A 24526-nucleotide genomic window follows, 5' to 3' on the forward strand; every position below is an offset into this window, starting at 1 on the left:
TGGCGCTAGGTCTGCGATCACACAGTGGCGACACGCGGGTCCGACATGTACTAAATGGACCGCGGCCGATTTAAGCTACCACCTAGCAAGTGTGGTGTCTAGCGGTGACACCACACTATCCACTGCAGAGCACAGGACGACTTGTGTGATAGTGGCCACTTCCCCATCTTCCTGTCACTGCCCCAGTGTCAGGACCACGGATGCCTACCCAGATGAGCTTTAAACAGTGTGGACTGGGAAACTGTCACCTCTGCTGTCACCATTGAATCTCCCCTACACGGTAACATCGATGTTATGGTTGAGCAGGTGACTAGAAAGATTATTTCTGTGGCAGAAAACACGATCCCTCCCTCTTTTGGGTGCCTGAGGCGTAAGGCAGACCCTTGGTGGTCGCCGGAAGTCACTGAAGCAATTACCAAACGACAGGAGTGTTGAGAGAGATAAGTCTCAACCATTGGGTGCCATACGTCACCATCCCAAGTCTGAGCAAAGATCAAACGGTTTTTTCGGGTACCACATCCTAGCAGATGTTCCTGGTGTTACCATAAATTGTGTGTTATCTACCTATGCAAATGCGATTGCCGAGCACTTCGGTGAGCACTTCGCTCGAGCCTCTGTGTCTGAGAATTACCCCCAGCCTTTCGCACTCTCAAACGGCGGCTGGAAGGGAACATCCTCTCATTCACTACATGCTACAATGAATCATATAATGCCCCATTTACAGTGTGGGAGCTCCTCAGATGCCCTTGAACATTGCCCTGACACAGCTCCTGGGCATGATCGGATCCACAGCCAGATGATTAAACATCTTTCATCTGACAAGTGACATTTCCTCTTTGTCTTCAACCAGATCTGGTGCGATGGCATCTTTCCATTGCAATGGTGGAAGAGCACCATCATTCCGGTGCTCAAACCTGGTAAAAACCTGTTTGATGTGGATAGCTATCGGCCCATTAGCCTCACCGACGTTCTTTGTAAGCTTTTGGAATGTATGGTATGTTGATGGTTGGGTTGGGTCCTGGAGTCACGTGGCCTACTTGTTCCATGTTAGAGCGGCTTCCGCCAGGGTTGCTCTACCACTGACAATAATCTGTCCCTCGAGTCTGCCATCTGAACAGGCTTTTCCAGACAGCAACACCTGGTTGCCACAAACATACGACATGACCTGGCGACATCATATCCTTGCCAGATTGTATGAGTGGGTCTCTCTCTCTCTATCTCTATTTTTACTGGCCATTAACAGTCTAGTAGCAGCTGTCAGGCCCTCTGTCTCACGTTCTCTGTATGTAGACGATTTCTGCATTTCGTACTGCTGCTCCAGTAGTGGTGTTGCGTAACGTCGCCTACAGGGAGCCACCCACAGGGCACAGTCATGGGCTCTAGCCTACGACTTCGTTTTCAGCTGCAAAGTCATGTGTCATGCAGTTCTGTCGGTGTCGTACTGTTCATCAGGACCCAGAACTGTACCTATCAATTCTTGGGACTGGTTTTCGACACTCTATTGACTTTGCTACCTCAACTTCATCAGTTTAAGTCGAAGTACTGGCAGCACCTCAATTCCCTCCATTGCCTGAGCAACACCAGCAGGGGTGCTGATCGCTCTACATTGCTGCATCTCTACAGAGCCCTTGTCCAATCCCGAATTGGGTACGGGAGTGTGGGCTATGGTTCGGCAACACCCTCAGTGTTGCATTTACTCAACCCTGTGCACTGTAGGGTTCAAGTAACGACAGGAGCTTTTAGGATGAGTCCGGTGACCAGCGTACTGGTGGAGGCTTGGGTCCCTCCATTGCAGATCAGGCATGCACAATTGCTCGTCAGTTAAGTTACACACATTCGTAGTTGTCCTGAGCATCCGAATTACAGTCTCGTTTTCCCGCCTGCGGCAGTCCAACTCCCACATCGGCGGCCTAGGTCGGGGCTAATGATTTGTTTTGTCCCTTCTCTCTGAACTGGAGTCCTTCCCTTTACCACCTCTACTTGCATTCCGATCACGTACGCCTCCATGGTGTACGCCTCGGCCACAGATTTGTCTGGACCTTTCACGTGTCCCTAAGTACTCCGTTCACCCTGCAGCTCTTTGCTGTCGCTTCCTCTCGATTCTTGTGTTCTGGGGCTCTGGAGTGGTTTACACTGACTGGCTGATGGTCATGTAGGCTTTGCATATGTTCATGGAGGACATATTGAAAAGCACTCCTTGCCAGATGGCTGCAGTGCTCTCACTGCAGAGCTGGCAGCCATATCTTGTGGTCTTGAGCACATCCGCTCATGCCCTGGCGCGTCATTTCTGCTGTGTACTGACTCGTTCAGCAGCCTACAAGCTATCAACCACTGCTACCCTCATTATTGTCTGGTTGCATCCATCCAGAAGCCCATCTATACCCTGGAACGGTCCCGTTGATCAGTGGTGTTTGTCTGGACCCCTGGACACATCATAATCCCAGGCAATGGACTTACTGCCAGGTTGGGCAAACAGGCGAAGCGGAAACCGCTTCTGGAGATGGTTATCTCTGAATATGACCTGTGTTCTGTCTTATGCAGCAGGGTTTTTCAGGCTTTGGGAGACAGAATGGCATAACAGTAAGCACAACAAGCTGCATATCATTAAGGAGATGATGAATGTTTGGAAGTCTTCCATGCAGTCCTCTCACAAGGAATCAGTTGTCCTGTGCTGGCTCCGCATTGGCCATACATGGCTAAAGCATAGTCACCTACTCCGTCGTGAGGACCACTTCTGGGTTGCTGTGACTTCCAAATGACAGTTGTCCACCTCTTGCTGGACTGCCCACTTTTAGCCCCTCTTGGGTGGACTTTTAACTTTCTCAGCTCCCTGCCTTCGATGTTGGGCGACAATGCCTCAGCAGCAGTTGTAGTTTTGAGTTTTGTCTGTGAGAGTGGGTTTTATACTTATATGTAGGTTTTAGTGCATGTCCTTTGCCCCGCTGTGTCCTCCACCCTAGTGTTATTAGGGTGCAAGTTTTAATGTTTTTCAGAGTGTCTGGCTTTCTCCTTTTTATTCTCGTGATCGGCCAGCCACTGTAATCTGCTTTCTTGTTTTACTCTCTTCCATTTCTAGCATCTCTGTTGTTTTCTTGTTCTCTTTTGTTCCTTCTAGTGTTTGTTGCCTTTCCTTTCTCCTTGTGGTTTTTCCTTTCTTTCCGTTTTGTGTTATGTCTCGTCCGTTTTATTCTCACACTTCTGGCATTGTTTTATTAGGAACAAGGGACCGATGACATTGTAGTTTGGTCCCTTCCCTCCTTTTTTAAACTAACCAACCAACCAACCAATGAGCCTCCCTCCACAGTATTTTAATTTGTTCAGACTCCATGAGCAGTCTGCAGGGTATTGACCGATGCTACTCTCATCACCCTTTGTCTCTGCTATCCATGACCTCTGTGCCCTTGAGCATGCCGCCTGTTCAATCGTCTTTTTCTGGGTTCCAAGTCATGAGGGCATCCTAAGGAATGATCTGACGTCTCTTCCTTCCGTTCACCTCAGGAGGAGTCCACTGTTTTATGCCATTTACACATTGGTCATATCCGGCTCACCAATTGTTTCCTCCTACGTATAGACCATCCTCCACAATGTGATTGTGGCACCAGACTGACGATATCTCACATATTGGTGGAATGTCCCCTTCTTTCGGCCCTTTGTTTTGTCTTCCTGATTCCTTAAATTTAATATTAGCAGATGATCCATGGATGGTTGAACTGGTCCTCGGTTTCCTCTGCGAAAGTGGTTTTTATTTCCTGACATACGGTTCTCCTTTAGTCTTGGAGCAGGGACAGGTTGGTTGTGGTTAGGACTTGTTTTTACTGTCTTCTCGGTTTGTGACCCCATGACTGCCCCCCCCCCCTTTTTCCTTTTTTCCAGTTTTTAGATTTGGTCTCACCTTTTATGCCTTTACTGTGCATGTTCAATGTTCCTTATTTTATAATCTGACCCCCGTGAGTGGATCCATCCACATTTAGTAGACCCTCTTTCTTCTGTGACTCACTTCGCGGAATTGCAGAACTGATAGCCTCACCATTTGGTTCCATAACCCCTCTCAATTAATCAGTCAATCAATCAATCTATCTTGTATCATTTCAGCGAATGCCAGAGAAAGTTGAGAAGACCAGCCCAGCCTTGTGTGTGGAGTTTAAAGGAAGCTCACAGTTTGCAGTGTTGTCTCCAGAATGGATCATGGCCCTTTGTTCTGAGTTGAGTGGAAGTCCTGAACCAGAGATTTCAAAGGTTCTGTGACATCCTGGACTTGCGTCATAGGGGTGAGAGCTGTGGGGTCCCCATAAATAGGTCAGGTGTGCACTACACATCGGATGTAGCTGACTGTGTGTGGTGGACACAAGGTTTATTTAAATTAAGTGACTCTCCATTCAATCCAGATAATGATGGCTGTGGGAAACGCAGAAGTATCACAGAAGTATCAGTGTAAGATCGAAAGAAATGCCTCCCCCAGGTGAGAATATTAAAATCCTAATGGTAAATTGCTGAAGCATTTTCAACAAAGTTCCAGAGTTTGAAGTGCTCCTCAAAAGCAGTAAGGCTCACATAATTGTAGGTACAGAAAGCTGGTTGAAACTAGAAATTGATAGTAATGAGAAGTTAAGAGAAAATTTAACTGTGTTTTGTATATATTTGGAAAACTAGCTCGAACAGGTAGTTAGGAAGCGAAGTCGTGATGGTAATACATTGGATCTAATGGCAACAAATAGACCTGACCTCTTTGAGGATGTCCACATCGAAACTGGTATCGGTGACCATGACACAGTTGTGGCAACAATGATTACTAAAGTGCAAAGGACAACTAAAACAACCAGAAAGATATTTATATTTTCAGGACATTAGATAAAAACATTAGTTTCAGATCTCAATGAGCAACTTGAAACTTTCAGCACAGAGCAGGAGCAGTGGAGGAACTATGGCTCAGTTTAAAAGAATAGTTGACCATACACTGGATAGATGTGTGCCCAGTAGAACAGTTCATAAGGGGAGAAACCTCTGTGGTAAACAGTCACTGTAAAGAAACTTCCAAAGAAACAGATTACTGCATAATTGTTGTTAAACAAAGCTTAGGGCCATAGGTAGAAACATGCTGAATAAAATACATTTGGCTGTCAAGAGAATAATGTATTGTACCTTCAGTGACTACCACAGCAGAATGTTGTCAAATGACATTTCACAATTTCCAAATAAATTCAGGTCGTATGTCAAGGCTGTTAACCAAATTCATATTTTTCTCACACAACATACAGGAAGCTTTGGTTCGAGGCAAGATGTTAAAATGCAGTATTTCTTGATTTCCAAAAAGCATTTGACTCAGTACCACACATATGCTTATTGTCAAAAGTACAATCATGTGGGGTATCAGGTGATATTTGTGACTGGATTGAGGACTTTTTGGTAGGAAGTACACAGCATGGATGGAGAGTCATCGTCAGATGTAGAAGTCATCATCAGATGTAGAGGTAACATTGAGTGTGCCCCAGCAAAGTGTGTTGGGACCTTTGCTGTTCGTGTTGTATATTAATGACCTTCCAGACAATATTAACAGTAAAATCAGGCTTTTTGCAGATGGTCCAGTTATCTATAATGAAGTATGGTCTAAGAGAAGCTGCATAAATATTCAGTCAAATTCAGATAGGATTTCAACTTGGTGCAGAGATTGGCAACTTGCTCTAAATGTTCAGAAATGTAAAATGTTGCATTTCACAAAATGAAAAAAAAAGTAATGTTCTATGGCTATAATATCAGTGAGTCACTGTTGGAATCGGCAAAGTCATACAAATACCTGGGTGTAATGCATTGTAGGGATATGAAATGGAATGATCATGTAGGTTCAGTTGGGGGTAGAGCTGGTGGTAGACTTTGGTTTACAGGTAGAGTACTGGGGAAGTCCAGTCAGTCTACAAAGGAGGTTGCTTACAAATCACTATTGTGACCAGTTCTAGAATACTGCTGAAGTCTGTGTGGTATCCATACCAGATGGGACTAACAGGGTATACTGAATGTATACAGACACGTGCAGCACAAATGGTCACAGGTTTGTTTGAACCGTGGGAGAGTCATAGATATATTGAAGGAACTGAAGTGGCAAACTCGTGATCATAGACATAAACTATCTCGAGAGTCTTTTAATGAAGTTTCAAGAACTGTCTGATTACTGTAGGGATGTACTACAACCCCCTATGTATCTCTCACATGGGGTTTGTGAGGATAAGATTAGAATAATTACTACATATATTGAGGCATTCATTCAGTCAATCATTCTTCCTGTGCTCCATATGTGAACGGAACAGGAAGAAACCCTAATAACTGGTACAAGTGGACGTACCCCCTGCCATGCACCCCACGGTGGTTTGCAGAGTATAGGTGTAGATGTAGATGCTTCCTACGTTGTCATACCTGCACATGTGCAGTTACGTGTGTCTTCTGGTGCTCTTGGGCAATTGCTCAAACTAACCTATTTCTAACAGGTTCTGGGAAAGTATTGCGAATAGTGGTTTGAGAAGTGTTAATTTCAAGGTAGATTTCCCTTTATGCTATATGAATTTCTTAAATTACAGAGCGTGTGACTCTTTCAAAGTTTAACACTTTGAGGACGAAAACATAGAAAAATTTCAAAGCTGCAAGACCAGACATTTGTCATCATTTGAAAGTTTCTGGCACATTTGTGTTTGATATATCTTAAAGCGTAACACATGCAAAAAAGACCAATATTACAAATGAAAGCTTAGTTTTTCTTGTAGCTATACTATACTTAATTTTGAACATTAACTAAGAGTTCACACTACTTATGTGAATTATTGGCTGACTACATCACGTGTCCTATGCTCAGAATATCTGCTGTGATTTCTTAGCGAGAAAATGTGATGTGAGCTGTGATTGGCTGATATAAACGCATCATAATCTCGATTTCAGTGCTTCAGAAATTAACATGCTGTGTTTGATGCAGTTTGTATTTATACTTTAAGACTAAAATATGCAGCATACACGTTGCTGCAAATCGAAGATCTTTCTGAAACACATTATTTATTTGCCTGTATTTCATTTCGTGAAGTGCCGGGATGTTCTGCGCCAGTGAATAAAACCTCGACCATTCGAAGGATTGTTAAGTTTTACAGTTGAGAGGGAAAGTATGCTGTCACTTAACATGAATGTGTATTTTCACCTGGGAAAATGTGTGCTTTCACCCAGGAAGAAGTGTTTTTAAGTGGGAAATCTGGGAAAAGTCCAAGAATAATTTTTCCTTCCGGGCATATAACCCTGTGATTACATATTTTTTCTCTTCCTATCAAGTAATGTGTGTTGAATTACTGTCCTCCAAACTGTATCTGCACTTAGGTAAATGAAGTCATTTTCCTACCTGGACTATTCTTTTATTTTGAAACACACTTTATTTCATTATTTAGTCTTCCTGATTTATCAGGCTACATAACATTAAAAGTTATTCATAGTGTAGCGGCACCACTGTTTAGGATAGGGAAAGTTAGCTTTGTGCAATATTCTGAGCACAAGTGACAGCCAGGTGCAGGCTGGATTGCAGTGAGCTACACATACCAACAGTTGCGAAGTAGAATAGAGGCCACAGGGCCGTCAAATTACTGAAAGAGTATATGTAGCGGTTTGGCATGTCACAAATCGCAGGCAGAAGGGGCCCACTGGCCAACATAGCATGTTATGAGTACGTGACGCGAAGCAGCGTGTATGGCAAAACAGAGGTACACAGCCACTTATAAATAGATGCGGGTATCTAACGAGATTCTGTCAAGTGTGGCAGCTCTCCTGGACGGCAGGGTGTGTCACACCACCAGCTACATGCAGCAGCAGATGGGGCGCCAGCGTTACAGTCCACGACGGCTCGCTGGTTCGACCCTCTGAGGCCGACGCAGGGTCTGTAGCCAGCCAGCGGCAGGCCACTCCATGGCTCTCTACAGCAGGCAGTCGTCCTGGCTTCCAATACATGCCGGAGGCATCCCGAGGCTAGGACCACAGATTCGGACTCTGGATCATGGGCGCTTGCTGTTGTCGCTGCGATCTTAGCCACACTGGCGAGAAGCATGCAGCTGGCCACTTGCGGCTCAAACCAAGTGACACTGAGTCGGAAGGGTCGCAGACTGCTGAGTCAACTGCTGGCATCCTGATGACTCTGCAACTCCGCTACAGTACAAGGCCGACACATAGCAGTGCATGCATGGCTCGCTGAGGCAGCCATTCCATGCCAAGCCGTTTCGCAGACAGCGAAGTGGTGTCCTCAGCATTGTGTGACCTAGTGACGCAGATTGAGAGGAACGGGGGCACTGTAGTTGGAACCAATAAAACACTTGGAAAGTTCGGACGAGTCTTAATATGCTGCCTTCTACCTCTTCTTGTTACATTTGATGTTGCTGTTACATTCAGTGGTAGAAGTCACCACTATAATAATGTTTGTTATATTCCAGGCAACATGTCATAAAAATAATACAGTGGAACTTCAATTTTACGTTCTCAGATTTTACATTTTTCACAATTCTACACCATAAATTTTTGTCACCTGTGAAGAAACCGTAAGATAAATCCCAAAAATTTCAGATTTTTGCCTTTCTTCCTAGTAAGGTTTCCTTCGATTCCAAGTTCTTACTCTTCTTGCTTCACTTCATCACGTATTCTTCCTATTGACATTTGATGTGACTGAACGAGCCACAAGTTGCACAAAAGACAGATCGTTTGCAACATGGGTGATGGCAAAGTTGAGGAAATATTTTAGGCCATTGTGCAAAGGGGAGATGTGAGAGAGGAAATGATGATTTAATCCATGATTGGTGTTGTAAATACAACTTGCAACACTTAGCATCACCACACAATTATGATAAAACTACTGCTAGGTAGCAGCAGTAATGGGAAAACGAGACAGTCAACGTGAAGTGTTCCAAGCGGATCCAGTACATGATGAAGGGGTGCACCCACCGCCTTTTCTTCCACTTATAACTCATTGTCATATTTTTACATGTATTTCCAATGTACTGTATTCAGCAACTATATCAATCTTCAACCTTTTAAATTCAGTCTGTCAGTCTTGAAGAATATGCTTGATCATAATTGAGCAAACACCTCACATTTCCGACTAGTGAACTTTAATTGGCTGCAAGATGTTAAGTCACCCAGTAGCCAGCCACAGCCACTGCAACACTCTGACACATGATAAATGAGTTCATCTACTGGATGTGTGGAGAGGGAGCAAGGCCCTTCAATGACAGGAGTGCATGTTGGGGTTAAAGTGTGTTTTGAAGTGCTGAGGATATGCTTTTCGTGCAGATGATGTGCTGTGAAAGAGGTGTCACGGGGGAGTAGAAGGGTTTTGCAATAGCATATTTTAAAGACTTGATTGTTCAAATCTGACACATTAAAGTTGCAACAACTACATACACCACTCACGTATATACTTTGCACCACACACTGTAGGCTGTAAAGATGGGCAGCAGTGATAGAGGGCATGAAGTGAAACTGTAGCACCTGAGCTTTCTTTCAAACTTTACTCAGTGTACAGAAGTTCACTGAGCTTGACTTCTAATTAAGCTTGTAACATCAATGGGGGAAGTAAACTATGTTTCTCTCATCAAGCCTAAAATAATACTTTAATGGTGGTGAACTTATGAAGTGCAGCTTGTAAGAATAGCATTAAACAGTAACAGCAATAGTGACAAAGTTTGTCATTAATCATTTGCTTATGGTTTATCCACTTAGCTGCTGTGATGTTCTTGGTTTAATTCAACATGTTCATCAGCTTTTGCTTTTTCTGAGTGAGGAAAATAGCTAGATTACCATGTACGCAGATACGGATTTCAATTTTTTAGTGAGTTTTTACTTGTTATATCAAATCTGAGTCTTTAATAACTGATGAAATTCATTACCACAAATTATTGTAAAAACATTGTTGTGTATTTAATTTCCTTCACTTAGATTCTATGCAAGATACTGGAGGCGATTGTGATTTCAAATCATATATGCCGATTACATGTGTTTTTCCTCGTATTTTGGAGGTTTAACATTTTCTTCAACTCTGAATTTTCCTAAATTTTGCGTTTTTAAGTCTGGACCGCACGGAAACATAAAATAGGGGGTACCACTGTGTACGGTAGCATGCCTAATTGGTTGGTCGATGTGCATCATATTTAGATTGTAAGATGCTGATGACACTGTGTGAGCTTTCAGTTCAATAGCTTTGCTAACCCCCATAAGGCTTTCACTTATCCTATTCTACTTACTGACTTCACCTCTGGGATAGTTGGGTCCATACCTGCTATGGTTGTGTGAAACCTTTATTAAGGATGCTATCAAGTATTGCATGTAATATAACATGCAGTAAGCATAATAATTTTCAATGTACGACATTAGTTTGAAAAGCTGCCGTAGTCACCACCATATGTCAGTGCTAGCGTAGTGAGGTTACTGCATAATAAAGGGTCATCCTTTGGTCCACCACCATCAAAGAAAGCAAAAGCAACGCAATGAACTGGAAAGGTTGTGGTGTCGTTTTCTGGGATGCAAAAGATACTCTGCTGATTGGTCATCTTCCCACTTGTTAAACAATTTTGAGTCAATTCCACTCTAACCTGCTGCTCCAACAACAGCAAGAGATACACAAAAATGCCAGATTTGGCAAGGAAGAAATTCAGCTTTCAAGACAGTGTGCACTCACACAAAAGCATCATTACCTTGTCAAAAATACATGAAGGAAGATATGAATTGTTGCCGTATGTGTTGTAGTCACCTCATTTGGCTCCTTAAGACTTCAGTCTTTTTCCCCAAAAAGCTCAAAATTTTCTTTGCTGGATAGAGATTCTTTTAAAATGAAGTAACTGACAGCCAGAATTGACAGGTACTTTGAAGGCCTGTGGGAATCTAATTTCTGTGATGGCCTCTAGGCAGTGGAACATTGCTGGACCAAGTATGTTAATGTACAGGGTGACTACATTGAAATGTAAAAAAGTTTCTCTGATGTAAGTCATTTCTTTATATTCTGTCCTGAGACCTTCTCAAACTACCATAAAAATGTACAGGGTAACAATTATTGAACTGTATGAATAAAAAAACTTTAATTTCTTAGTATGGCCTGCCTTCATTTTATTAAACATCTAAATGTCACTGACATGTTTGATGGGCCTGCCATCATTGATGATGATGTGGCGAAAACAAATCGCGAAATTCTGCATGATCTGTTGAAGTGTCGGAACATCAATGCTATCGATGACCTCCTGAATGACTCAGCTCAGCAATGGTTTTAGAGTTGTGTGTACACCTTTTCTTTAATATAGACCCACAAAAAGAAGTTGCATGTGTTCACGTCTGGAGAACATGGTGGCCATTTGAGGCACATGCCAATGGCCTGTGGGCACCCCAGAGCCAGAATGCGTCCCCAAAGTGCTCCTCCAGAATACCAAACATTCTCCTGCTTTGATGGGTCCGAGCTCCATCTTGCATGAAGCACATGTTGCTGAAATCAGGCTCTGTTGGGATAATGTGAATGAAATTGTCTTCAAAAAGCTTCACATACCATTCAGTAGCCACTGTGCCATCAAGGGAGATCGCACTGATTATTCAATGACTGAACATCGCACAATCACCAGTCAAGGATGAACATACTTCTTGATTGCGAAATACAGAATCTCTGTCTCCCAAATGTGCCAATTTTGCTTATTGATGAGCCTATTCAAATGAAAGTGGACTTCGTATATAAACCAAACCGTACGGTGCATACTAATTCCTATCATGCCCCACAGCCAACGTGCAGTTCGAACATCCTAACGAAAACCGTTAATAAGTTAAGACTGTTTTATTTCATACAGTTTTAGCTTGATCGTAACGTTCTAGGATGTGAAACGAATTAGTTGTTGAATATTGAAATAGACTTTATTTCAAAATAAAAGAAACAGCCTATGCAGGAGAAGACAGACTTAAAAAAATTTACACCACCTGTGGACACATAAATAAGGATTATTTCTGCACTTTCTATCCTTTTGATGTATCATTTAGCAAGTGTACACCATTTCCACACAGCAGTGTTAGTACTGCCATTACTTTGTATGGTTTAAACAATACATCTTTTTTTATTTTTAAAATAACAATTGATTATGCCAGATAAGTAGTAGATTTTATGTAGCTCTCTACTTCTATTTTTGGTTGAAATATGCTGAAGTTAAGGCTTTGTGTGAGAATGGAGATAAAGAAATATATCGTATTGTTCTGGCTTGAGGTCTTGTGTAAATATACTCACTTCACTGTCACTAATTTTGCCCAGAAAAAGAGGATGAATCATTTCAAACTCTGCCCACCTGAATTGATGTTCAATCAGTTGGCAAGACATGGATATTATCTGAAGTTCCTGCACAAGTATATCCATGTTTAAACCTCTTTTCTTGTGATGGTTTATTTTCTTCAATTTCTTCTTTGCTGATGAAAGCCAGTTTAATGGAATTAATGCTTTCCTCCCCCCCCCCCCTCTGCCCCCCCCCCCCTTTTTGGGTCCAAGGATTAGAATAGGCCTGAGGTACTTCTGCCTGTAGTAAGAGGTAATTAAAAGGAGTCGCACACGTTTCGGCCTTTATGTGATGGCATTCCCGAAGAGCGAGCCAATTGGGGAAGGGCACCTTACATGGTGCATCGTGTCCATCCTGCATTGAGACCTTTCACATCCTTTATCATCGTGGCTTTGCAGTTCCGCTCATTCTCCATCTCTTGGGTGAGGACACCTTCCTGGGTGTGTTTTCTCCATCCACTATGCAGTATCTTTTTCTGTGCCGACGATGACCATGGACTTCTTTTGCACCTCATATCCAGCATGGTACCCAGTCCGTCGTGGTGTGGCTGCCATATACTGCGTTGATTGTAGCTCCCCGACCACACAGGGATCACTCTGCTGATGCCTGCACTGTTAACTCCCCACGTATGCCAATGAGTAGATGCTAGTCACTCTGGGGCATCGGGACTCCCGGCAATGACCATCCTGCCAGGTGGTCTTCGCTGTGGCTGGGTGGTGCCCGTGGGTGGGGCCCCTGGTCTGAGTGGGTGGCATCAATGTGGATGACACGCCATGAAGTGTAGTACATCATCTCAACAACCAACAGTCTAAGCATTCAAGGGCTCAATTTAATGCACGGAAGTATGATCCCCAAATCATTTCCCTCCCTGCCCACACCGTGGGAGGAACTGCAGATAAACAATGGCAGCAAATCTTATTTGCCCTGGTACCTAGTATGTACGAGAGCTGATGGGGGAATCCTTTGTGTCAATTAAGTCTCAGTTTTTTGTAGAGCATTTACGGGACAAGTTTGGGGGGCTGGAGGGATTGTCCAAAATGTGGTCAGGGTCAGTCTTGATAAAAACAGCATCCTCTGCCCAGTCATGGAAATTACTTGCTTGTGACAAGTTGGGGGATGTTTCTGTTACTATCACGCCCCATAAGAACTTAAATATGGTCCAGGATATTATATTCCACAGGGACCTTCTTTTGCAGACTGACGATGAGCTGAGCACCAATTTCGAGTGGCGAGGTGTTCATTTCGTCCGGCACGTACATAGGGGTTCAAAGGATAATCAGGTAGTCAGTCACTGGTGCCTTCATCTTGGCCTTTGAGGGTGGCACATTACCTGAGAAGGTCAAGGTGATGGTATACCAATGTGATGTCATACCATATATCCCTCCCATGATTTGGTGCTTCAAGTGCTGGAAGTCCTTCCCGCTGTACTTCCAGCGTCACCTGTCGAAATTGTGGATGTCCTTGGCATCCCAATACTCCATGTGTCCTGCCTCCAATCTGTGTCAGCTGCGGAGAGCATCATTCACCTTGCTCACCATAATGCAGGATTTTACAGAAGGAGAGGAAAATCATGGAATAAGACCCTGGACCGATTGACCTACACTGAGTCTAAAAGGAAATTTGAAAGGCTCCATTCTGTACGCATGACATCATCTTACGCCACTTCTACTATTGTTTCCAGCCCCATCAGTTGCACCAATTGCAGTCAGCTCTCAGAGCCATAAGACTACACTGACCCACTTGATGGTTGGGGGCACTTCCCACCCTGTTGATCCCGATCCACCTATTTCGGGAGAAGCACACCTCCCCACCCCACACCAACCGTCAGGGACATGAGTCTCCACTTCTCAGTCGGAAAAGGGTAAATTTTCTACAGCTCTTCTCGCTAGAAAGGGGTCCCTTGGGTCACTCTTCCCAGGTTCCCACCGGTGGCAAAGTGGACTCCGGCCAGTGGCTGAAGCAGCCACAGGGAGCTGGTCGTAGGGCTTCATGATCCTCCTCAGTCCCTGAGACTGACTCAGTGAAGCCCTCCCAGCTGGAAAAAACCAAAGGAGCAGTGAGGGAAACCCTAAAAGAAGATGATTTCTGAAGAATCCAGACATTATGGTGGCACCAATACCACTGCTACCTACAAGCTCTGTGTCTGAGGATTGAGTGGAGATTGTAGTGTTCCATGAGGACCTAGATCTCGCTGGACCCTCAGACACAAAGGATGTTGATAGAACGGTACTCGGTGGCAGCAGGTGACCCTGCAATGTAATCTGCCTTCTTGAGTGCTTCATGCCTTCCCAGCCTCACGATGTCATCCTTGAGTGAAATTGCTGCGGTTTTTTTACCACCTGACTGAGCTACGGCAAATGTTAAGCTTCACACCTGCTTTATGCATTGCCCTCCAGGAAACCAGGTTCCCAGCAATGCAGACCCCTGCCCTCCGCGGCTATAGATGATATTATATAGATGATATTACAAGAACTGTAGCGAATATAATAGTGTGTCAGGTGGAGTTTGTGAATGTCCTGAACTCGGTATCTAGTGAACCTGTGCCCCTTCAAACTCCTCTTGAAGCTGTGGCTATCAGGATAAGGACAACACAGGAAATAACTGTCTGCAATGTATATCGTCCTCCAGATGGTGCAGTACCTCTGAACTTATTGGCTGCACTGACTCAACTCCCTAAACCTTTCCTACTTCTGGGAGATTTTAAGGCCCATAATCCCTTGTGGGGTGGTACCAAGCTTACTGGCCGAGTAAGAGGTGCCAAAAATGTACTCTCTCAGCTTGACCTCTGCCTCTTAAATACTGGGCCCCCCCACACATTTCAGTGTGGCTCATGATACTTACTTGGCCATTGATTTATCACTTTGCAGCCCAGGACTTCTCTCATCTGTCCACTAGAGTGCCCATGACAACTCGTGTGGTAGTGACCACTTCATCTTCTTGCCACTCCCCCGGCGTCATGCTCATGGCCGCCTACCCAGATGGGCTTTAAACAAGGCAGACTGGGAAGCTTTCACCTCTGTTGTCATTAAATCTCCCCCACAAAATACCATTGATGTAGTGGTCGAGAGGGTCACTAGAACAATCGCATCTGTGGCTAAAACCTCAATCCCTTGTTCCTCAGGGTGCACCTGGTGAAAGACAGTGCCTTGGTGGTCGCCGGAAATTGCTGAGGACATTAAAGAACGTAGGCGGGCTCTACAGTGACATAAGTGGCACCCTTCTCTGGAGCACCTAACAGCTTTTAAACGGCTCCATGCATGCATTTGCCAGCTTATAAAAAAAACAGAAATAGGAGTGTTGGGAGAGGTATGTCTCAATCATTGGGTGTCATACATCACCTTCCCAAGTCTGGGCATAGATCAGGTGTGTTTTTGGTTACCAGACCCCTACAGGTGCCCATGTTGTTAACATACATGGTGTGTTGTCTGCCAACGCAATAGCAGAGCACTTTGCTTGAGCCTGTGTGTCGGAGAACTACCGCCCAGCCTTTCGCACACTCAAACGGTGGATGGAAGGGAAAGTCCTCTCATTCACTGCTTGCCACAGTGAACCCTATAATGCCCCATTTACGGAGTAGGAGCTCCTCAGTGCCCTCGGCATTGCCCTGAAACAGCTCCTGGGCCAGATCAGGTCCACACTGATTAAACACCTCTTGTCTCACTACAAGCGACATCTCCTTATCTTCAACTGGATCTGTGTGATGGCATCTTTCCATTGCAATGGGGAGAGAGCACCATCATTCCAGTGTTCAAACCCGGTAAAACCCACTTGATGTGGGTAGCTATTGGTCCATCAGCCTCACCAACATTCTTTGTAAGCTGCTGGAATATATGGTGTGTTGGCGGCTCGTTTGGGTCCTGGAGGTACATAGCCTACTGTCTCCATGCCAGGGTGGTTTCCGCCAAGGTCGCTCTACCACTGATAATCTTTTGTCCTTCGAGTCTGCCATTCGAATTGCCTTTTCCAGGCACCAACACTTGGTTGCCGTCTTTTTTGATTTATGGAAAGTGTATCATACAACCTGGTGACATCATATCCTTGCCACTTTATATGAGTGGGATCTCTGGGGCCCACTCCTGATTTTTATCCAAAACTTCCTGTCACTCCATATTTTCCGTGGTTGGTGTCTCCGATAGTTGCCCTCCATATCCAGGAGAATGGAGTGTCGCAGGGCTCTGTATTGAGTCTCTATTTTTAATGGCCATAAACGGTCTAGCAGTCTAACCTTCTCTGTATGCAGACGACTTCTGCATTTCGTATTGCTCCTCCAATACTGGCGTTGCTGAGTGCGCCTACAGGGAGCCATTCACAATGTGCACTCATGGGCTGTAGCCCATGGCTTCTAGTTTTCAGCCACAAAGTCGTGTGTCGTGCACGTCTGTCGGTGTCGTACCTCTCATCCGGAACCAGAACTTTACCTTAATGAGAATCCCTCATGGTAGTGGAGACATATAGATTCTTAGGACTGGTTTTCGACTCTCAATTGATTTGGCTTCCTCATCTTAATCAGCTTAAGTGCTGGCAGCACCTCAATGCCCTCTGCTGCCTGAGCAACACCAGCTGGGGTGCAGATTGCTCTAAGCTGCTGCTGCTGCTGCTGCTGCTGCTGCTGTACAGAGACCTTGTTCAATCCCACCTTGACTATGAGAGTGTGGTTTATGGTTTGGCAGCACCCTCAGCATTGCATTTACTTGACCCAGTGCACCACTGCAGCGTTAGACTAGAGCTTCAAGGGCAAATCTGGTGACCAGTGTGCTGGTGGATGCTGGAGTTCTTCCATTACAGACTAGACATGTATAACTGCTCGCCAGTTACGTTGCATACATTCTTAGGTATCCTGAGCATCCAAATTACCGTCTCCTTTTCCCAACCACACCGATTCAACTCCCACCTCGGCAGCCCAGGTCAGGGCTTCAGATCGCGGTTCGCATGCGATCCCTTCTGTCTGGACTGGAGTCCTCCCCTTTACCACCTCTACTCAAGGTCCATGAACGTACACCTCCATGGGGTAAACCTAGGCTGAAGCTTTGTCTGAACCTTTCCCATGGCCCTAAGGGCTCAGTTAACCCTGCGGCTCTTTGCTGTCACTTCCTCTAGATTCTTGACATGTACCGGGGCAATGACGTGGTTTACACCAACGGCTCACTGGCTGATGATCACGTTGGCTTCGTGTATGTTCATGGAGGACATCATGAACAGGACTTCTTGCCAGATGGCTGCAGTGTTAGCGCTGCAGAGCTGGCGGCCATTCTCGTGCTCTCGAGTACATCTGCTGATGCCCTGGGGAATCATTTCTTCTCTAAACTGACTGCTCGAGCAGCCTCCTAGCTATTGACCAGTGCTACCCTCGCCATCCCTCGGAAGCGACCATCAAAGAGTCCATCTATGCCCTGGAACGATCCAGTCATTCAGTGGTGTTTGTGTGGACCCCAGATCATGTCGGGTTTACAGGAAATGAACTTGCCAAGAGGCTGGCCAAACAGGCTACACGGAAACCGCTTATGGAGATAGACATCCCCATAACCAACCTTAACAAACTGCGTGCCATTAAGGAAACTATGAATGTGTGGGAGTGCTCAATGAGGGCCTCTCACAGAGGCCCTATGGTTCTCTGCCGGCTCCGTATTGGCCACACTTGGGCAACCCACAGCTATCTCCTGTGCCGTGAAGATCCATCTCAGAGCTGGTGCGGCATGCAGTTGACAGTGGCCCATATACTTTTAAGCTGTCCCTCTTTGGCTGCCCTGCATCATAAACTTTGTTTACCAGACTTGTTACAGCTAATTTTAGCAGGCAACACCTTAACGGTTGATCTTGTTTAAGGTTTTGTGCATGAGGGATGGGTTTATCCTTCTATATAGGTTTTAGTGCTTGTTGTTTGTTCCTCTGTTTTCTCTCCCCTACTGCTGTTAGGTTGGAGGTTTTAATGTGTTGCAGAGTGGCTGGCTTCTCCTTTATATTCACGTGGTCGGCCAGCCATGGTAATCTGCTTTCTTGTTTTAATCTCTTCTGTTTCTTGCGCCTCTGTTTTCGTCTCCTCTTTTGTTCCTTTTAGTGTTTGTTGACTTTCCTTCATTCTTGTGGTTTTTCCTTTCTTTCAGTATTGTGTTGTATGTGTCTTTTGTTTTATTATTTTCCTTGTGGAATTGTTTATCAGAACAAGGGACCAATGACCAAGCAGTTTGGTCCCTTCCCCTCCCCTTTTAAACCAACCAGCTAATTAATGCTTTCAGTGCAGAAGAGAAACAGATCTATAGTCATAAGAATCTGCCTGTTAACTGGCCATTGAAAACTTGATCTTGCTGCTTATAACTTTGTATCTCCAGTCCCATAGCAAGGTGACTTTCCATAGGTAGAGCAAAAAAGAAAGTACATTCTTTTGTCTTTGTAGTCTCTCTTGTGGTAGTATAAATAGAGAAACTTACTGAAAGTTTTGTGTTGGACACTGAAGCCACCACTGAAGTAATTGATGTGGGAAATTTGAGCAGACTATGTTTTTACGTATTCGATCAGCTCCTTGATAGAACGTGAGCAATATTTATGCCATGCCAGTCACTGACATAGCAAAAATCTGCATATTCCATCTTCTGATTTTGGTTAAAATAGACAAATGGTGGGGTTGATATTTGACTACTTTCCCCTGAATAATTTTCAGCAAAATCTATTATGATGATCAACTCATCTTACTTTAGATAAAATTTAAGGGCTTTAAGATACAAACTTTGATGTCTGGCATTGTAATGACAGCACTTTCTAAAGACTATATAGCTCCACTGTCCCATGTTGGTTACACACAATTATTTCCTGTGAATCATACAGTATGAGCTAGCAACTGCAGATTCTATAGCTTCTGGTCCAGGACACATTCTTTAAATAGCAGGCTGCAAACTGCCATGCTTGTGAAGCTACAGTAATTCGATCAACTTAGTATAAAGATTATACAAAACTATCCTTATTTGATTTTTTATGCCCTTTCCTTCTTAAATAGAGAAATCTTTTACAATTCAGAGATGTTTAAAAAACTTTTTGCATTTTTTGGAGTTTTCTGATTCAAGCTCACTTCCATTTCATTAGGACTTCTGATTTTGCTTTCCCCAAACACTACTAAACAATTGAAAAACACAATAAAAAGTCAGATTGGAGTACCAACATAGTACAGGCATGGTTTCACTATATTGTTGCCTTCTCATTAGTTTTTAGGTGGTTTAGAAAATTCTGTAAAACATTTTGCAGAGTACTTTTTTGTACAAATGGGCTGAAAGTGCCCATTTTTGTGTTTTTACAAAAATCTTCATCTTTGCTCTCAATTTGTAAAGTATTGGGAAGCAGTAGGGGAATAAAATTTCATATTTAAATGCCTTGTGTTGGTAAGTTATCACATGCATAGTTTCATGTTTGTTATAGACACACTTACAGAGTTACAAAAAGATAAACTTCATTTTTAAAACTGGCTGTTTTTTTTAGTGGCATTGCTTCAAATTATGTATGGGGAGTTTTCTCATGAAATGGTTTTTTACTATTCAATGTAAGAGAGTGCAAAAAAATAATACGGCATACTGTAGTTTCCGCCAAGAAAAAAATTTTATCTCTCACAATCAGTGGTGCACTGTCAAAAGCTGCACTATGGCGTCAAACAAATGATTATATTACTGCAATTACTGGATCTGTGAAAGTAAAATTTCATCAGTGTTCATAGGGAACATTGTGAACGTTCATAAAAAAATTCATCAAAGTTCATGATGGTCCTGTGGGAGCTTTATCCAAAATTAGACCACTTGAGCCTTCCCATGCCATTTTCATTAGTTGCTTGTGCAAATCAATGGCATTTCATCAGTAACATGAGCAGATGCCAAGTTTGTTTAGTTCATAGTTGATACAAACATTGCTATAAATAGCAAATCATGTATAGCCTTAGCCATTATTGACATTAATGACAAGAAGTGGCTAGGAACCAAACATCGAAAAACATCCTATATGCAGATTAGAACTGGTAAGAAATTTCCCCCCCAGTATATACCTAAAATATGACAAGCAGATAGGGTTTGATAGGGTCAAATACATGAAATTACAGCTTTTATTGTAAGTTCCCCCCCATGAACCATGGACCTTGCCGTTGGTGGGGAGGCTTGCGTGCCTCAGCGATACAGATAGCCGTACCGTAGGTGCAACCACAACGGAGGGGTATCTGTTGAGAGGCCAGACAAACGTGTGGTTCCTGAAGAGGGGCAGCAGCCTTTTCAGTAGTTGCAAGGGCAACAGTCTGGATGATTGACTGATCTGGCCTTGTAACAATAACCGAAACGGCCTTGCCGTGCCGGTACTGCGAACGGCTGAAAGCAAGGGGAAACTACAGCCGTAATTTTTCCCGAGGGCATGCAGCTTTACTGTATGGTTAAATGATGATGGCGTCCTCTTGGGTAAAATATTCCGGAGGTAAAATAGTCCCCCATTCGGATCTCCGGGCGGGGACTACTCAAGAGGATGTCGTTATCAGGAGAAAGAAAACTGGCGTTCTACGGATCGGAGCGTGGAATGTCAGATCCCTTAATCGGGCAGGTAGGTTAGAAAATTTAAAAAGGGAAATGGATAGGTTGAAGTTAGATATTGTGGGAATTAGTGAAGTTCGATGGCAGGAGGAACAAGACTTCTGGTCAGGTGACTACAGGGTTATAAACACAAAATCAAATAGGGGTAATGCAGGAGTAGGTTTAATAATGAATAGGAAAATAGGAATGCGGGTAAGCTACTACAAACAGCATAGTGAACGCATTATTGTGGCCAAGATAGATACGAAGCCCACACCTACTACAGTAGTACAAGTTTATATGCCAACTAGCTCTGCAGATGACGAAGACATTGAAGAAATGTATGATGAAATAAAAGAAATTATTCAGATTGTGAAGGGAGACGAAAATTTAATAGTCATGGGTGACTGGAATTCGAGTGTAGGAAAAGGGAGAGAAGGAAACATAGTAGGTGAATATGGATTAGGGGACAGAAATGAAAGAGGAAGCCGCCTGGTAGAATTTTGCACAGAGCACAACATAATCATAACTAACACTTGGTTTAAGAATCATGAAAGAAGGTTGTATACATGGAAGAACCCTGGAGATACTAAAAGGTATCAGATAGATTATATAATGGTAAGACAGAGATTTAGGAACCAGGTTTTAAATTGTAAGACATTTCCAGGGGCAGATGTGGACTCTGACCACAATCTATTGGTTATGACCTGTAGATTAAAACTGAAGAAACTGCAAAAAGGTGGGAATTTAAGGAGATGGGACCTGGATAAACTGAAAGAACCAGAGGTTGTACAGAGATTGAGGGAGAGCATAAGGGAGCAATTGACAGGAATGGGGGAAATAAATACAGTAGAAGAAGAATGGGTAGCTTTGAGGGATGAAGTAGTGAAGGCAGCAGAGGATCAAGTAGGTAAAAAGACGAGGGCTAGTAGAAATCCTTGGGTAACAGAAGAAATATTGAATTTAATTGATGAAAGGAGAAAATATAAAAATGCAGTAAGTGAAACAGGCAAAAAGGAATACAAACGTCTCAAAAATGAGATCGACAGGAAGTGCAAAATGGCTAAGCAGGGATGGCTAGAGGACAAATGTAAGGATGTAGAGGCCTATCTCACTAGGGGTAAGATAGATACCGCCTACAGGAAAATTAAAGAGACCTTTGGAGATAAGAGAACGACTTGTATGAATATCAAGAGCTCAGATGGAAACCCAGTTCTAAGCAAAGAAGGGAAAGCAGAAAGGTGGAAGGAGTATATAGAGGGTCTATACAAGGGCGATGTACTTGAGGACAATATTATGGAAATGGAAGAGGATGTAGATGAAGATGAAATGGGAGATATGATACTGCGTGAAGAGTTTGACAGAGCACTGAAAGACCTGAGTCGAAACAAGGCCCCCGGAGTAGACAATATTCCATTGGAACTACTGACGGCCGTGGGAGAGCCAGTCCTGACAAAACTCTACCATCTGGTGAGGAAGATGTATGAGACAGGCGAAATACCCTCAGACTTCAAGAAGAATATAATAATTCCAATCCCAAAGAAAGCAGGTGTTGACAGATGTGAAAATTACCGAACTATCAGCTTCATAAGTCACAGCTGCAAAATACTAACACGAATTCTTTACAGACGAATGGAAAAACTAGTAGAAGCCAACCTCGGGGAAGATCAGTTTGGATTCCGTAGAAACACTGGAACACGTGAGGCAATACTGACCTTACGACTTATCTTAGAAGAAAGATTAAGGAAAGGCAAACCTACGTTTCTAGCATTTGTAGACTTAGAGAAAGCTTTTGACAATGTTGACTGGAATACTCTCTTTCAAATTCTAAAGGTGGCAGGTGTAAAATACAGGGAGCGAAAGGCTATTTACAATTTGTACAGAAACCAGATGGCAGTTATAAGAGTCGAGGGACATGAAAGGGAAGCAGTGGTTGGGGAGGGAGTAAGACAGGGTTGTAGCCTCTCCCCGATGTTGTTCAATCTGTATATTGAGCAAGCAGTAAAGGAAACAAAAGAAAAATTCGGAGTAGGTATTAAAATTCATGGAGAAGAAATAAAAACTTTGAGGTTCGCCGATGACATTGTAATTCTGTCCGAGACAGCAAAGGACTTGGAAGAGCAGTTGAATGGAATGGACAGTGTCTTGAAAGGAGGATATAAGATGAACATCAACAAAAGCAAAACAAGGATAATGGAATGTAGCCTAATTAAGTCGGGTGATGCTGAGGGAATTAGATTAGGAAATGAGGCACTTAAAGTAGTAAAGGAGTTTTGCTATTTGGGGAGCAAAATAACTGATAATGGTCGAAGTAGAGAGGATATAAAATGTAGGCTGGCAATGGCAAGGAAAGTGTTTCTGAAGAAGAGAAATTTGTTAACATCGAGTATTGATTTAAGTGTCAGGAAGTCATTTCTGAAAGTATTCGTATGGAGTGTAGCCATGTATGGAAGTGAAACATGGACGATAAATAGTTTGGACAAGAAGAGAATAGAAGCTTTCGAAATGTGGTGCTACAGAAGAATGCTGAAGATTAGATGGGTAGATCACATAACTAATGAGGAAGTATTGAATAGGATTGGGGAGAAGAGAAGTTTGTGGCACAACTTGACCAGAAGAAGGGATCGGTTGGTAGGACATGTTCTGAGGCATCAAGGGATCACCAATTTAGTATTGGAGGGCAGCGTGGAGGGTAAAAATCGTAGAGGGAGACCAAGAGATGAATACACTAAGCAGATTCAGAAGGATGTAGGTTGCAGTAGGTACTGGGAGATGAAAAAGCTTGCACAGGATAGAGTAGCATGGAGAGCTGCATCAAACCAGTCTCAGGACTGAAGACCACAACAACAACAACAATTGTAAGTTCAGCTAGGAGGAGGATACCACAGAACTGCTGAAGCACCTAAATAAAGCTTTATTTGCACTACAGGTGTTTGTCAGACATAGGTGATGCAAAAATAAAAAAGTTGGCATAGGCCTACTTTGCTTTTGTATCATAATGTTGTACAGAATAATTTTTTGTGGGAAGTCAAGCCAAAGTAGTTCTGTCAAAAAATGTGTAATATGAATTATTAGTGGTGTAAACTCTAGAATGTCCTGCTCAGACCTGTTTAAGGAACTGGGAATATTAACTATTGCTTTACAATAAATGTGTTTATTTCTCAGTGAAATTTGCCGTTAAAAATCTCGTTCAAAGTAACGGCTCACTACATGAAATCAGTACCAGAATTAAGTGTAATACTCACAAATATTTAAAACCACTGACTTTGTTACAGAAAGGTGTCCATTATTAAAGAGCATACATTTTCAATAGCTTACCAGGAGCTATAACATTTAACTATTAATAAAGTTTAATTTAAGAGGAGCAAATAGGATTTATTAGTGACAAACTCCTACTACTCAACTGACGAGGTTCCTAGCAGAACTGACTGTGTGTATGTAATTAATAACATCAGTGTAAAATCTGACTTCCGTAAAACTTCAGTGTAGTAATGTAATCAGTATAAATATTTTAGAAAGTGATTTTTCTAATTGATGAGGCCTAAGAATTGTGTGTCAGTATATTGAATATTTACATGTTTTGTGACAAGTTTACGAGGTGCATTCAAGTTCTAAGGCCTCCGATTTTTTTTTCTCCGGACTGGAAAGAGATAGAAACATGTGCATTGTTTTAAAATGAGGCCGTGTTTATTGTCAATACGTCCC

The 24526-nt window shown here is 43.2% G+C and overlaps 1 protein-coding gene across 1 annotated transcript in view; it reads left to right on the forward strand.

Moving 5' to 3' along the window:
• LOC126481197 (peptidyl-prolyl cis-trans isomerase FKBP8) overlaps window positions 1–24526 on the forward strand; it is a 71187-nt gene that overhangs the window by 44205 nt on the left and 2456 nt on the right. The gene's annotated exons all lie outside the window — the stretch shown is intronic.

The sequence above is a fragment of the Schistocerca serialis genome, chromosome 5 (assembly GCF_023864345.2).
Source record: "Schistocerca serialis cubense isolate TAMUIC-IGC-003099 chromosome 5, iqSchSeri2.2, whole genome shotgun sequence".
Lineage (NCBI taxonomy): Eukaryota > Metazoa > Arthropoda > Insecta > Orthoptera > Acrididae > Schistocerca > Schistocerca serialis.